This window comes from Oryctolagus cuniculus, chromosome 3, assembly GCF_051225735.1.
Source record: "Oryctolagus cuniculus isolate XC-2025 breed Fujian yellow rabbit chromosome 3, ASM5122573v1, whole genome shotgun sequence".
In the NCBI taxonomy this organism is placed as follows: Eukaryota; Metazoa; Chordata; class Mammalia; order Lagomorpha; family Leporidae; genus Oryctolagus; species Oryctolagus cuniculus.
The window spans coordinates 180,545,327-180,560,848 of NC_142869.1; the positions used below are offsets into that span (position 1 = coordinate 180,545,327).

A 15,522-nucleotide genomic window follows, 5' to 3' on the forward strand; every position below is an offset into this window, starting at 1 on the left:
CTTTTTTAAAAAAACTTTTATTTAATGAATATAAATTTCCAAAGTACGGCTTATGTATTACAATGGCTTCCCCCCCCCATAACATCCCTCCAACCCACAACCCTCCCCTTTCCCACTCCCTCTCCCCTTCCATTCACATCAAGATTCATTTTCATTTCTCTTTATATACAGAAGACCAGTTTAGCATACGTTAAGTAAAGATTTCAACAGTTTTCTCCCACACAGAAACATAAAGTGAAAAATACTGTTTGAGTACTAGTTATAGCATTAAATCTCAATGTACAGCACACTAAGGACAAAGATCCTACGTGAGGAGTAAGTACACAGTGACTCCTGTTGTTGACCTAACAAATTGACACTCTTGTTTATGGCCTCAGTAATCACCCTAGGCTCTTGTCATGAGCTGCCAAGGCTATGGAAGCCCCCTGAGTTCACCGACTCTGATCATATTTAGACAAGGCCATGGTCAAAGTGGAAGTTCTCTCCTCCCTTCAGAGAAAGTACCTCCTTCTTTGATGACCCATTCTTTCCACTGGGATCTCACTTGCGGAGATCTTTCATTTAGGTTTTTTTTCCCCCCTCAGAGTGTCTTGGCTTTCCCTGCCTGAAATACTCTCATGGGCTTTTCAGCCGGATCCGCATGCCTTAAGGGCTGATTCTGAGGCCAGAGTGCTGTTTAGGACATCTGCCATTCTATGGGTCTGCTGTGTATCTCACTTCCCATGTTGGATCATTCTCTCCCTTTTTTATTCTATCAGCTAGTATTTGCAGACACTATTCTTGTTTATGTGATCCCTTTGGTTCTTAGTCCTATCATTATGATCAATTGTGAACAGAAATTGATCACTGGGACTAGTGAGATGGCATTGGTACATGCCACCTTGATGGGATTGAATTGGAATCCCCTGGTATGTTTCTAACTCTACCGTTTGAGGTAAGTCAGCTTGAGCATGTCCCAAATTGCACATCTCTTCCCTCTCTTATTCCCACTCTTATATTTAACATGTTCACTTTTCAGTTAAGTTTCAGCACTTAAGAAGAATTGTGTATCTACTTTCAGTTTACTTAATGATCATAAAGTTAACCCTATACTAAGTGAAGGAGTTCAACAAACAGTATGAAGAAAAAAAGCACTGTTCTTCAACAGAAGAGATAAGGGCTGTAAATAATCATCGAATCTCAAAATGTCCATTTCAGTTCAATACATTACATTTTAAATACTCTATTAGTTACCTCAGATCAGGGAAAGCATGGTTTCTGTCTTTTTGGGACTGGCTCATTTTACTAAGTTTAATGGTTTCCAGTTGTGTCCATTTTGTTGCAAAATACAGGATTTTTTTTAGGTTTGTATTTGTATTTTGGTTTTTAAATTTAGCTTATTTTTTTAATTTATTTTTTAAGGAATACAAATATCATAAGGAACATAGTTATTCTTCCCACCATACCAACCCTCCCACCCATGATCTCACCCCTTCTCTTACTCCCTCCTTGCCAGCCCCATTCTCCATTAAGAGTCGTTTTCAATTCACTTTGTATGCAGAACAACTCTGTACTAAGTAAAGATTTCAACAATTTGCACACACACACACAAACTGAGAACTAGTTGTATAGTTAACTCTCATAATACAGCTCACTTCCCTGAGTGTTTCTTTTGCCATACAGAAATTTCTAAATTTGATGTAATCCCATTTATTAATTTTGTCTTTGACTGCCTATGCCTCTGGGGTCTTTTCCAAGAACTCTTTGCCTGTGCCAGTGTCTTGCAGGGTTTCCCCAACGTTCTCTAATAATTGGATGGGTTGGGTCATATATTTAGATCTTTAATCCATGTTGAGTGGATTTTTATGTAAGGGCTTGCTTTATACTTCTGCATGTGGACATCCAGTTTTCCAAGCGCCATTTGTTGAAGAGACTGTCCTTGCTCCAGGGATTGGTTTTATCTCTTTGGTCAAATATAAGTTGGCTGTAGATGTTTGGATTAATTTATGATGTTTCTATTCTGTTCCATTGGTCTCGCCATCTATTTTTCTACCAGTACCAGGCTGTTTTGATTATAACTGCCTTGTATGTCTTCAAATCTGGTATTGTGATGCCTCTGGCTGTGCTTTTGTTGTGTAAGCTTGCTTTACTATTCGAGATCTCCCGTGCTTCCATATGAATTTCAGCATCATTTTTTCTATATCTGAGAAGAATGTTTTTAAAAAAGAATTATTTATTTGAAAGTCAGAGTTATACACACACATTTACACACAGAGGGGGCAGGGAGAGAGAGAGAGAGAGAGGTCCTCCATCCAATGGTTCACTCCCCATTTGGCTGCAACTGCCAGAGCTGCACCAATCCAAAGCCAGGAGCTTCCTCCAGGTCTCCCATGTGGGTACAGGGGCCCATGGACTTGGGCCAACTTCCACTGCTTTCCAAGGCTATAGCAGAGAGCTGGATTGGAAGTGGAGCAGCTGGGTCTATTATGAATAGGATTGATCTTAGAAATTCTTTCTCGGCTGTGGCATTGTCCGTGTATACAAAGGCTGTTGATTTTTGTGTATTGATTTTTATATCCTGCTACTTTACTAAACTCTTCAATGAGTTCCAATAGTCTTTAGTGGATTCTTCTGGATCCCCTATATATAGAATCATGTCATCTGCAAATAGGGAAAATTTGACTTCTTCCTTCCCAATTTGTATACCCTTTTTTTTTTTTCTTGCCTAATGGTTCTGGCTAAAACTTCTAGGACTATATTGAATAGGAATGGTGAGAGTGGGCATCTCTGTCTGGTACTGGATCTCAGAGGGAATGCTTCCAACTTTTCCCCATTCAATATGACACTGGCTGTGGGATTGTCATAAATTGCCTTGATTGTGTTGAGGAATGTTCCTTCTATGCCCAATTTTCTTAGAGTTTTCATTATGAAAGGGTGTTGTATTTTATCGAATGCTTTCTCTGCGTCTTTTGAAATAATCATATGGCTTTTATTGTACAGTTTGTTAATGTGATGTATCACATTGATTTTGCTAATGTTGAAACATCCCTGCATACCAGGGATAAATCCCACTTGGTCTGGGTGGATGAACTTTCTGATGTGTTGTTGGATTTGATTGGCTAGAATTTTGCTGAGGATTCTGGCATCTATGTTGAGGGAAATTGGTCTGTAATTCTCTGTTGCATCTTTTTCAGGTTTGGGAATTAAGGTGATACTGGTTTCACAGAAAGAATATGGGAGGATTCCCTCCTTTTCAATTTTTTTGAATAACTTCAGAAGAATTGGAGTTAGTTCTTTAAATATCTGGTAGAATTCAGCAGAGAAGCCATCTGGTCCTGGGCTTTTGTTTGTGGGGAAGGTGTTTATTACTGATTCAATTTCCATCTTGGTTATGGGTCTCTTTAGGTTTTCTCTGTCTTCATGGCTCAATTTAGGTAGTTTGTATGTGTCCAGGAATCTATCCATTTCTTCTAGGTTTCCCAGTTTCTTGGCATACTGTTCTTTGTAGTAATTTCTGATGATTCTTTTTATTTCTGTGGTTTCTGTTGTTACATTTTCTTTTTCATCTCTAATTTTATTGACTTGGATCTTTCTCTACTTTTTTTTTTTGGTTAGATGGGCTGATGGTGTGTCAATTTTTTTTATTTTTTCAAAAAACCAACTCTTAGTTTTGCTGACCTTTTTTTTTGTTTTTCTGTATTCAATTTTGTTGATTTCTTATCTAATTACTTCTTTTCTCCTACTAGTTTTGCGTTTGGTTTGCTGTTTTTTTCTAGATCCTCGAGATGCATTGATAGCTCATTGATTTGGTGCCTTTCCACCTTCATGTAGGTACTTCTTTTGCTGTATCCCATAAGTTTTGATATGTTCTGTTGTCATCTTCATTTGTTTCCAGAAATTTTTTGATTTCTCCTGCAATTTCTTCTATGACCCGTTGTTATTCAGGACCATGCTATTCAGTCTTCATGTGTGTGCATATGTTCTAGAGAGTCTTGAATTGCTGATTTCCAACTTCACTCCATTGTGGACTGAGAAGAGGCATGGTATGATTTCGATTTTTGTTTGAATTAGCTTAGATCTGCTTTATGGCTCGGTATATGGTCAAACCTAGAGAAAGTTCCATGCACTGGTGAGAAGAATGTGTATTCTTCAACTGTAGGATGAAAAGATCTATAGATATCTGTTAGGTCCATCTGGTCTATAGTGTCGATTAACTCTGCTGTTTCCTTGCTGATTTTGTCTGGTTGATCTGTCCATTGCTGAAATTAGGTTGTTGAAATCCCCCATTACAATTGTATTGGAGTCTTTGTCTCCCTTTAGATCCTGTAACATTTCTTTTAAATAGCCAGGTACAATATAATTATGTGCATATATGTTTGTAATAGTTACTTCTTCCTGTTGAATTGATCCCTTAGTCATTACATAGTGTTCTTTTTTGTCTCTTTTAACAGTTTTTGTGTTAAGGTCTGGTCTGTCTGATATTAGGATGGCTAGGCCCTCTGTTTTTTTGGTTTCTGTTGGCATGGAATATCTTTTTCCATCCTTTCACTTTCAGTCTGCATGCATCTTTGTGGGTGAAATGTGTTTCTTGTAGGCAGCAAATAGATGGATTTTGTTTTTTAATCCATTCAGCCAGTCTGTCTTTTAACAGGAGAGTTGAGGCCATTTATATTCAAGGTGACTATTGATAAGTAATGACTTTGCCCTGCCATTTTCCCAAAAATATTTCTATTTTTTGCTTTGAATTTCCTCTGAACTTTTACTGAGAGATTTTCTTCCTTTACCTTGTTTCATAGTGATTAGCATGTTTCTGTGTCTTTGTGTGCAGCATATCATTAAGATCTTCTCCAGTGCTGGGTGGGTGGTGACAAATTCTTTCAATTTCTGTTTGTTTTGGAAGTTCTTTATTTCTCCTTCATTCATAAATGAGAGCTTTGCAGGGTATAGTATTCTGGGTTGAAAGTTTTTTTTCTCTTAAAACTTGGAATATATCATACCATTCTATCCTATCCTGGAGGGTTTCTGATGAGTCTAATCCTCTGAAAGTAATCTGGCATTTACTCATGTACATTTTAGAATCTTTTCTTGGGGCCAGCACTGTTGCAAAGCGGGTTAAAGCCCTGGCCTGAAGCCCTGGCATCCCCTATGTGCGCTGGTTCTAGTCCCGGCTGCTCCACTTCTGATCCAGCTCTCTGCTATGGCCTGGGAAAACAGTTGAAGATGGCCTAAGTCCTTGGGCCCCTGCACCCACGTTGGAGCCCCGGAAGAATCTCCTGGCTCCTGGCTTTGGATTGGTGAAGTTCCAGCCTTTGCAGCCATCTGGGGATGAACCAGTGGATGGAAGACCTCTCTCTCTGTCTCTACTTCTCTCTGTAACTCTTTCAAATAAATAAAAATAAATCTTTTTTTTTTTAAAAAGAATCTTTTCTTTATGTTTTACTGTGGTGAGTTTAATTACAATCTGTCATGGTAAAGATCTTTTCTGGTCATGTCTATTAGGAGTTTTATGTGCTTCCTCTACTGGTGTGTCCCTTTCTTTCTCAAATTAGGGAAGTTTTCTGTTATTATTTCACTAAAAAAGCCTTCTAATTCTTTCTCTCTTTCCAGTGCTTCAGGCATTCCTAGAACCCATGTGTTGAGTCATTTGATAGTATCCTGTATATTCCCAACAGTGTTTTTTAGTTTTCTAATTTCCTCTTGTTGTTGCTTTGACTTTATAATTTCCTGTGCTTTGTCTTCTAAGTCAGATATTATTTCTTCGGCTTAACCCAATCTGTTGTTAAGGCTCTGCACTGCATTTTTTCATTTGTTCTATTGAATTCTTCATTTCATTTTTTTAAACCTTTATTTAATGAATATAAATTTCCAAAGTACAGCTTATGGATTACAATGGCTTCCCCCCCATAACATCCCTCCCACCCACAACCCTCCCCTTTCCACTCCCTCTCCCCTTCCATTCACATCAAGATTCATTTTCTATTCTCTTTATATCCAGAAGATCAGTTTAGCATACATTAAGTAAAGATTTCAACAGTTTGCTCCCACACAGAAACATAAAGTGAAAAATACTGTTTGAGTACTAGTTATAGCATTAAATTTCAATGTACAGCACACTAAGGACAAATATCCTACATGAGGAGTAAGTGCACAGTGATTCCTGTTGTTGACTTAACAAATTAACACTCTTGTTTATGGCATCAGTAATCACCCTAGGCTCTTGTCATGAGCTGCCAAGGCTATGGAAGCCCCCTGAGTTCACCGACTCTGATCATATTTAGACAAGGCCATGGTCAAAGTGGAAGTTCTCTCCTCCCTTCAGAGAAAGTACCTCCTTCTTTGATGACCCATTCTTTCCACTGGGATCTCACTCATGGAGATCTTTCATTTAGGTTCCCCCCACCCCCACCCCAGAGTGTCTTGGCTTTCCATGCCTGAAATACTCTCATGGGCTTTTCAGCCGGATCTGCATGCCTTAAGGGCTGATTCTGAGGCCAGAGTGCTGTTTAGGACATCTGCCATTCTATGGGTCTGCTGTGTATCTCACTTCCCATGTTGGATCATTCTCTCCCTTTTTGAATCTATCAGCTAGTATTTGCAGACACTATTCTTGTTTATGTGATCCCTTTGGTTCTTAGTCCTATCATTACGATCAGTTGTGAACAGAAATTGATCACTGGGACTAGTGAGACGGCATTGGTACATGCCACCTTGATGGGATTGAATTGGAGTCCCCTGGTATGTTTCTAACTCTACCGTTTGAGGTAAGTCCGCATGAGCATGTCCCGAATTGCACATCTCTTCCCTCTCTTATTCCCACTCTTATATTCAACAGCGATCACTTTTCAGTTAAGTTTCAGCACTTAAGAAGAATTGTGTATTGACTACAGTATTCAACCAAAAGTATTAAGTAGAACAAACAAAAAAAAAATACTAAGAGGGATAACATATTAAGCTGCTCATCAACAGTCAGGGTGAGGGCTGATCAAGTCACCGTTTCTCCTAGTGTTCATTTCACTTTAACAGGTTTCTTTTTTGGTGCTCAGTTAGTTGTCACCTATCAAGGAGAACAAGTGGTATTTGTCCCTTTGGGATTGGCTTATTTCACTCAGCATAATTGTTTTCCAAATTCCTAACAGGGATCACTTTTCAGTTAAAATTTAAACACCTAAGAATAATTGTGTGTTAATGTACAATGTAATACTTTATCCATTTTAGTATTTTTTTTTGTTCTAGTACCATTGGTTGAACTCCGTAATTAACAGACAATTCTTCATTTCATTTTGATTTCTCTGTAAGATTTCAATTTCATGCCAGAAAATTTTTTTCATGTCCTGTATGGATTTCAGTAGTTTATGCATTTGCTTCTGATTACTTATATGTAATTTTATGATCAATTTTTTGAATTCCATTTCTTGCATTTCTTCCTTCCCATCATCTTCTCAATCTAGTATTGAAGTGTTTTGCTCTTTTGGCAGCTTCTTGTTTTCTTCCTTATTCATGTTTCTTGAATTAGTGTGTTTGTTGTTTGGTATTTGTGGAGATACACATTGCTTTCTTCTTCTTGTTCTTCTTCTTCTTCTTTTTTTTTTTTTTGCTGAGACTGCTTTTATTTTTGTACTATGCTTCTGTAGATAATGGAATGTCTTATCAGTGAATATTTAGAGTCTTATAGTGGGTGTGGCCAGGAAGCTCCATTCAGTTCTCAAGGATGAAGGGTGTGTCTAAGTTGGCACACTCAGGTTTGGTTTGGTAAATCTCTTTTTTTTTAAATCAGAATGGAAGTTTATCTGTTGATCTTAGCTCCTCTCCTCATAGGAGACAATTCCTGAGTGGGTATAATATTTGTCCACTCTGCCCCAGGGACCACACAATTCCCAGTGGGTATATTTGTCCACTCTGCCCCAGGGACCATACAAAGGGTCTTTGCAGCCATCAGTGTAAGTTCAGTATCCCCAGCAATGTCCTTCAGCAGGTTACCAGGAAGCCCTGAGTACGTGGGGTCTCCCACAGTGACTGCCCAAAATCCTAGCCACACCTCGATTCCTCCTGCACAGCCTGTTTTTTTTTTTTTTCCACAGTCCTGGCACTGAAACCTCCCAGTCACAAGCTCCCAGTCCTCTGTAGTCTCCTCCAACCAGAGTCAGGAGTCTCCACTTGACTGGTTGCTGGGCGTGGACAGGAGCTGGTGCAGCTGTTAACGTATGTCCAAAATGATGCCTGCTCTATGGTCTTGTTACAGTACATTGTTGTTTAATGATCATGTAGAGAGAAATGTGTCCCTCCTTTTTTCTTTCTCTAATTTTTCAGGTGCACTATCCTGCACAGGGCTCCAAGCTGGGTTCCCTCTATGCTCTTCTTGCAGCTTTAACACCAATGGGTTGGGCTGCTGCAGTCTGGTCTCACTTCACTTTCCAACGCTAGCATATATGCTCTTGGCTGTTGGAGTACCGAGTTGTGGGCATCAGCGCCTTCCATTTAGGTCCACTGTGTCCTTCTAGTTTGCATAGAGTTTCCTCAACAATTTTCTCCTTAACTCTTCCCCGAGATTGTACTCTCTCCACTTTTAAAAACTGTCTTCTCCTGGACTAGAGCAGTAAGCTCTCTCCCTAATCTGCCATCTTGGAACCCCTACCCCTGTATTTGGTTTTCAAGGCAGGTTTTTTTTTTTTTTTACAGCTGAGTAGTACTCCGTAGTGTATATATACCATAATTTCTTTTTCCAGTCAACAGTTGATTGTTGACTTCATATCTTAGATATTGTGAATTGTGCTGTAATGAACAAGGGGGTACAGATACCTCTTTTATATGCTGATTTCTTTTGGTTTGTGTTAATTCCCAGGAGTGGAATGGCTGGATCATGGGGTAGGTCTGTGTTCATATTTATGAGGTTTCTCCCTACTATCTTCCACAGTGCATGCACCAGTTTACATTCACACCTACAGTGTATTAGGGTACTTCCCCCCAACACCCTTGCCAGCATTTGTTGTTTGTTGATTTCTGCATGGGAACCATTGTAACTGGAGTGAGGTGAAACTTCCTGATCAGTCTTTACTCATCAAAAACTTTGGCATCTTTTTCGTACTAAATTCTGCCACCATCTTGGATAATTTCTCTGTGTATGTGGATGACTCACTCAACACCTTGGCTTCCCTTAGTCGTCTCAACTTCATTGACATCCACATAAATCCACTCCAATGATTTGCTTCCTTGCATGTAATTACTCAGAATTTGTGATGTTCAACTTATAGATTCAAGTCTGGAGAACTTACAATTCTAGACCTATTGCTGATGGGGCGTTTAGATATGTATTTCTGTGCCTTTCTCTAACTCCACCCTTCATTATTTGTAACTACAAACCTGAAGCACAAAGGGACAGAAATGGTTTATGAGGAAGGCTGAGGCTTGGGAGCATGATCCCTGCAAATGCATAATACTATTTAGGGATAGCTGCTAGCAAGGTAGGGAAGTTTATGTCTATAAATTGAGGCTTGAGACAGATATTCAACACTGCATCTTTCAAGTTTTTGGAATGACAACTATTTTGGACCTACCTTGATGTGGTCTTATAATAAGAGAAATATTTTTTACTCTAGTTGGATGAAATGGAAAAGTGATAGGAAATAAGTCATCAAAGAATGAGGAATATTAAGCAGAGTCCAGAATTTTTTAATGAAAAGTTCTTAACATTGTTTTTGTTTAAATTTTGATCACATTTCCCCAGTGAAAAAATGTCGTAGTTTTCAGAAATCCAGAGATCTAAATAAGCCCAAAGCTGAACTAAAAACATTCTGCAATGTATAAATATATCAAATCATGACACTGCAGTTACTATTTCTTAACCAAAAGTTAAAACATTAAAATGAGATTCTGTTTTTTATGTCATGCTTATTAGCCAACAAAACTGAAGAACAATACATTGACTTTAGAAAGCAGTGTTCAACGTAGTGATTTGATGCTTTGGAAAAAGTAGGCTAATAACAAGAGGGTGTGGGCAGAGATGGGCAGTTTCTTGCTTTCAGCTGAGGCCTTCTGCACATGTCCAGGAGGAAATGAGATGATTCCTCAGACGCTTTGTCATTTTTTATTTGATTTGAAACCTATGACTTTCTTTTTTTTTAAACTTTTATTTAATAAATATAAATTTTGAAAGTACAACTTTTGGATTATAGCAGCTTTTCCCCCCATAATCTCCCTCCCACCGTCAACCATCTCATCTCCCACTCCCTCTCCCATCCCATTCTTCATCAAGATTCATTTTCAATTACCTATGTATACAGAAGATCAACTTATTGTCATTTACTTTGGGTATAGAGATCACAAGTGATTTTTATTTTTATTTTTCAGTAATCTAAAGAAGTTTGGGGTAAAAGAGGACCCAGATGCAAATGCAAGAATGAATGACTGAGGGCTATAAGAGGGGAAAAAAGGCAGGAGGGTGAGAGGCAATGGTTCCTGAGTAGCTCCTCTGTGGAGTAAGAAAGTAGATGCCTGAAATGAGTCTGGCCTGATACTTCATTTTCTTTTTAATTTATATTCATTCCTTATTTTATTTGTTTAAATGGCAGAGAGAGGGAGAGAAATGGGGTGAAGAGGCAGGGAGAGAGAGAGAGAGAGAGAGCTAGCAAGCACACTTCCACCTACTGATTCAGTCCCTGAATGCCTGCCAGTTGAAAACAGGAACCAGGAACTCCATTCAGGTCTCCCATGTGGGTGGCAGGTTGAGCCATTATCTCCTGCCTCCCAGGGTACGGATTAGCAGGAATCTGGAATTGCGAGGAGAGCTGCGATTGAAATATAAGCACTCCAATATCTCACACAGGTTTCACAATTGGCCTTAACTGTGGTATAAAAGCCCGCCCCTGGTCTGATAATTCTTGATTTTAGCTCCTGCATTCTGTGTATGTGTTTTGAAGAGACAGAGATTAACAAGTTCTTTATAAGACACCTGTAAATTTGGTTAAAATCTAAGTTTTCTTATCTTATAACTTGTAATGATAGTGTCTGAACCTAAATTTCCTGACCCAAAGCTAGCTGCTGTTGCTTTAAACTCTTGAATCTTCTACCTATTTCTAAATGTATTTCCTACATTAAGTTCAATTATTTGCTAGGAGGATGTTGTAAGACAGACATAATATTTCTGTAATAAGTGTTTAGCACCCTTCGGGGAAAGCATAGCTGTTCTTCAGCAGTTTTACTGTCAGAACGTGTAACACATTGTGATAATGATGCTTCACTCCTACAGGAGCTACAATGCACTGGTAACTCAGAGCTGAGAAGAGACCTGCAAAGCTCTGCTTCCCCAGGAGAGGCTGTGGATTGTGTGGGATAAGAAAAACCCTTAATGAGTACTTTATTCTCATTACAGGTAACTTAACTTTCTGGTTGTCTAAGAGCAACTGTATATAACCCTCTATTAATTCTCATTAATTTATAATTTCCTGCTAATTGCACTCTTCTTCCTTTCTCCCAAGATGTAAAATGTTAATGTGGGTTCAACTCTTGTGTAATCTAAGTCCCTGAGTGCTAAACAGAAGATCAGAATGAGATGACATTAGCAGTTATGGTTTTTATGCTAATGGAAAGGGATTGGAGTCTGTTTTTCAGAAGTGGGGGGTGGGAGGGATATTGTGAAACAGCTTCTCTAGGAGGAGGAAGTGGCCATGCAGCAGTTCCAAGCAGAAGGAATCATTCGTGGTGAAGAGAGGGTTGATTTGCCCGATAGGAATGGGTTCTGTGGGTAATGTAGAACAGGAGTGTGGATGAGTCCAGTGGTATCTGTTGAGTGGGCAGCAGGAAGCAATTATAACAGAGCTTCTGCCCCAGTGAAGTTTGTAAATTTGACTTGTTGGTTAAGGAATCCAAATCAGTTTTGAGTTGATGCTGGTGCTGCACTCTTGAGGTTATCTAGAGGATTTAGAGGAGTGTAGAGGAAGGACACCTGATGTCTTGGACAAAGGACCAAAATAACCATGTGGGCCAAAGATGTAGGTCCCTAGAGAGAAGATGTAATTGTGTGTGTGCGTGTGTATATGCAGACAGATGGATGCTTTTTGAGAGAGGATTCTTATTCAGAAGGAGGGAATATGCAAAGATTTGCTGCATCCCAGAGATCATTGCTTTCCATTTACTTCTTTAGATGTCCACAAACAGGTAGAATAGCTATTCCCATGACAGCCAGAGCACAGAAAACTGTACCCATTCGTGGACCTATCTCCACAGTCTCCAGACTCTCCAAAATTGCTTGAGATTATCTTCTAGTCAGATTTTCACCCCATGGGTTTTGGTATATTTTCTATTGCCCATACAATAGAAAGGAAGAAGACATCAGAAAGAGACATTTTCTTTTCCATTAACAAAGTCTCAGTTTTTTATCTACAGTTTATAAAACCACAATTCTACAAGCAAATGATACAAGTTCAGAGTCTACTCACAGGCAGAACAGCATAGGTGAATGTAGGCAGTATTTACATACAGTTGAGATCAATTATAGATGCTGCATATTTTAATTTTTTAAATTTTAAAGTCAATATAAAGAGATACATGTATTTCATAAATAGAATTCTAAGAACATAATGAAACTTCCTTCCTCCTTTTTTTTTCTTTCAATCTTTGCAACAACATACTTTCAATTTACTTTATAATCACAGGCTTAATGGTCCACTAAATATAGTGTTCAAAAAGTAAAAAGTAGAAAGAGCACTGTTCTGCTGTTCCATGGGACTATAGACAAGGGCTGTAAGCAGTAATCAAATAACAAGTCAGCTGTGATTGTGGAGATTCCAATATGGTGCATTAGGGAATGACATACTGTACCAGGCTTGGGATAAGCAGTAAAAAATAATAAGTGTAGGAAGTGAACTCTCAGGGGAAAATTGGAGAGAAAACTGCACAGGAAGTTCTACAAGAGGAAGAGGGATACCATGGACCTGTGTGGAGGGTGCAGATGCATAGCATGGACTTGGACTCAACAAACAACTGCAGCAGCTGAGAGCCAGAGCAGGCGGCAGCCTGAAGAAGGAGGTGAGACTGGACTGCAGCAACCATGTTTATATAGCCAGAGGGAGAGCCTAGGGACTAGCTGCTGCTAGTGGTTGCCCGTGCACCCAGTGGGAATAGAGGGGACACATTTAACTTGCCCCAGCTTCCCCACAACAGTGCCTGCTGCCAGACTGGGAAAGCACATCCCCCATTTTGGGTTTGGACAGGAGCTGCAGAAGACTTTGTGTACACACACAGCAACTGACTTAGCATGCCATCTTCTTGGCGGTACCAGCAGCAGTGATGGAGAGAGAGCAACATTTGGTCAGTGGCTCTTGTGTAGTGGTGTGATCCAGAGATTCTAGCAGAGGGAACAATCCCAGTCCCATTGACTTTTATCCTGGCTGGGAGGTGGCTGGGAAACCACTTAGGATGGTGAGGCATCCACAGCCTCCCAGGATTAAGACGCCCAGGTGGTGCTGTCTTGGAGAACATCTGTCTATTGATTGGGCAGGCTGACAGAGCAGAGAGAAACCTCTGCGCCCAGCAACTGTGGGAGACTTGTGTGCTGAGACCATGGTGACTTGGTGGTTACATGAGAGGGTGCAAGGCATGGCATGAGAAGGTGCTGGGCAATCACTGGGTGCAGCCCCACATGCTCGGAGCTCATTGGTCCTAGAGCAGGTATGTGCAGTGGTACCTGTGCTCCCAGTGAGGACTGGGCAGATCATTTGTATAGTTCATACAGTAGCATGGAACACAATGGGGGCTAACACCCTGGTATTGAGATCTACCACGCCCAACTTGGGTGTTGCTCTGGATACTTGCCCCACCCTGGAGCACTGACCAGAGTTCCCTGGCCACACCCACCACACATCTGTGGTGTTCACTAAAGTGCAGACATTCAACTAAACCACAAAGCCATAGCTCATGAGGCTGGTGCTGTGGAGCAGCGGGTTAAAGCCCTGGCCTGCAGTGCCAGCATCTCATATGGGTGCCAGTTCATGTCCTGGCTGTTCTTCTTCCTATCCATCTCTCTTCTATGGCCTGGGAAAGCAGTGGAAAATGGCCCAAGTCCTTGGGCCCCTGCACCCACATGGGAGACCTGGGGGAAGCTCCTGGCAATGGATCTGCAAAGCTCCAGCCATTGCGGACATCTGGAGAGTGAACTAGCAGATGGAAGACCTCTCTCTCTGTCTCTAATTTTCTCTGTAATTCTGTCTTTCAAATAAATAAAATAAATCTTAAAAAAAGCCATAGCTCAAAGATAAAAGCCATCAGAGGATAAAAATAAAAATCAACTCCACAAATGCCTAAAAACACAAAAATTCTAGAAACAAGAATAAAGACTGCCCTCCCCCATAGGAACAGAACATTTCAATATTAGAATGTGAAGATGAAGAGATTGAAGAAATGCCAGAAATGAAATTAAAAAAAAATAATAGAATTACTAAAAATAATCAGAAGAAAATCTGCAAACCTGAGAAAACCATACACGATATAAATGAAAATTTTTCCCATGAAATTGAGATTTTTAAAGAGAAATCAAAATGAAATATTAGAAATGAAAAATTCAGTAGATCAAATAAATAATGCAGTGGAAAGCCTTAATAGTAGACTTGGTGAGGTAGAAAAAGAATATCTGAACTAGAAAACAAATCTTTGAAAGTCTATGGTTACAGAGTTCAACCAGTGGTATATGTAGAACAAACAGAGCAACAACAACAACAATAATAGAACTCTGTAATCAATGCACAATCATTCTTAGGCATTTAAAATTAACAGAAAAGTGATCTCTGTTAAACATAGGAGTGGGAATAAGAGAGGGAGGAGATATATAGGTTGGCACATGTTCACTCGGACTTACCTCCAATGGTGGAACTAGAAATGTGCCAGGGGATTTCAACTCAGTCTTACCAAGGAGGCAGGTACCAATGCCAGCGCACTTGGTAAAGTGAGAAGTATGAATACACAACTGATCAAAAAGATAGGGTAAGCGTCGAAGAGATTTCACAAATAAGACCAGTGTAAGCAAATAATGAAGGATAGAATTAAAAGGGAGAGAATGATCCTGTGGGGGAAACAGGACACACAGCAGACTCATAGAATGGCAGCACTCCTGCCTCAGAATCAACCCTTGGGACATTCGGATCTGACTAAAAGGTCCATGAGAGTCTCACAGGCATGGAAAGCCATGACACGGTGGCAAAAAACAACCTAAATTAAAGATCCTGGTGAACAAGACCCCAGCAGAAGGAACAGGCCATCAAGGAGAGAGGCGCCTTTCTCTGAAGAGAGGAAGGAACCTCCACTGTGATACGGCCTTGACTAAACAAGTTCAGAGTTGGTGAACTCAAGGGGCTTCTATTGCCTAGATAGCTTATAGCAAGAGTCTCGGGTGATTGCTGACGTCATAAATAAGAGTGCCAATTGTTAAATCAACAACGGGAGTCACTGGGTGCGTGTCCCCCATGTAGGATCTCTGTCCTTCATGTGTTTTACTATGAAACTTAAAAACAACACTACTAGTCGAACAATACCCTATACCTTGTGCGGTTGTGTGAT

The 15,522-nt window shown here is 39.9% G+C and overlaps 1 long non-coding RNA gene across 1 annotated transcript in view; it reads left to right on the forward strand.

Moving 5' to 3' along the window:
* Positions 1–11,345, forward strand: part of LOC149127630 (uncharacterized) — a 127,348-nt gene extending 116,003 nt beyond the window's left edge. The window contains exon 3 of the long non-coding RNA XR_016231813.1: positions 11,222–11,345. This is a non-coding gene — a long non-coding RNA (uncharacterized LOC149127630). The remainder of the gene's footprint in view (positions 1–11,221) is intronic.
* Positions 11,346–15,522: the final 4,177 nt, after the last annotated feature.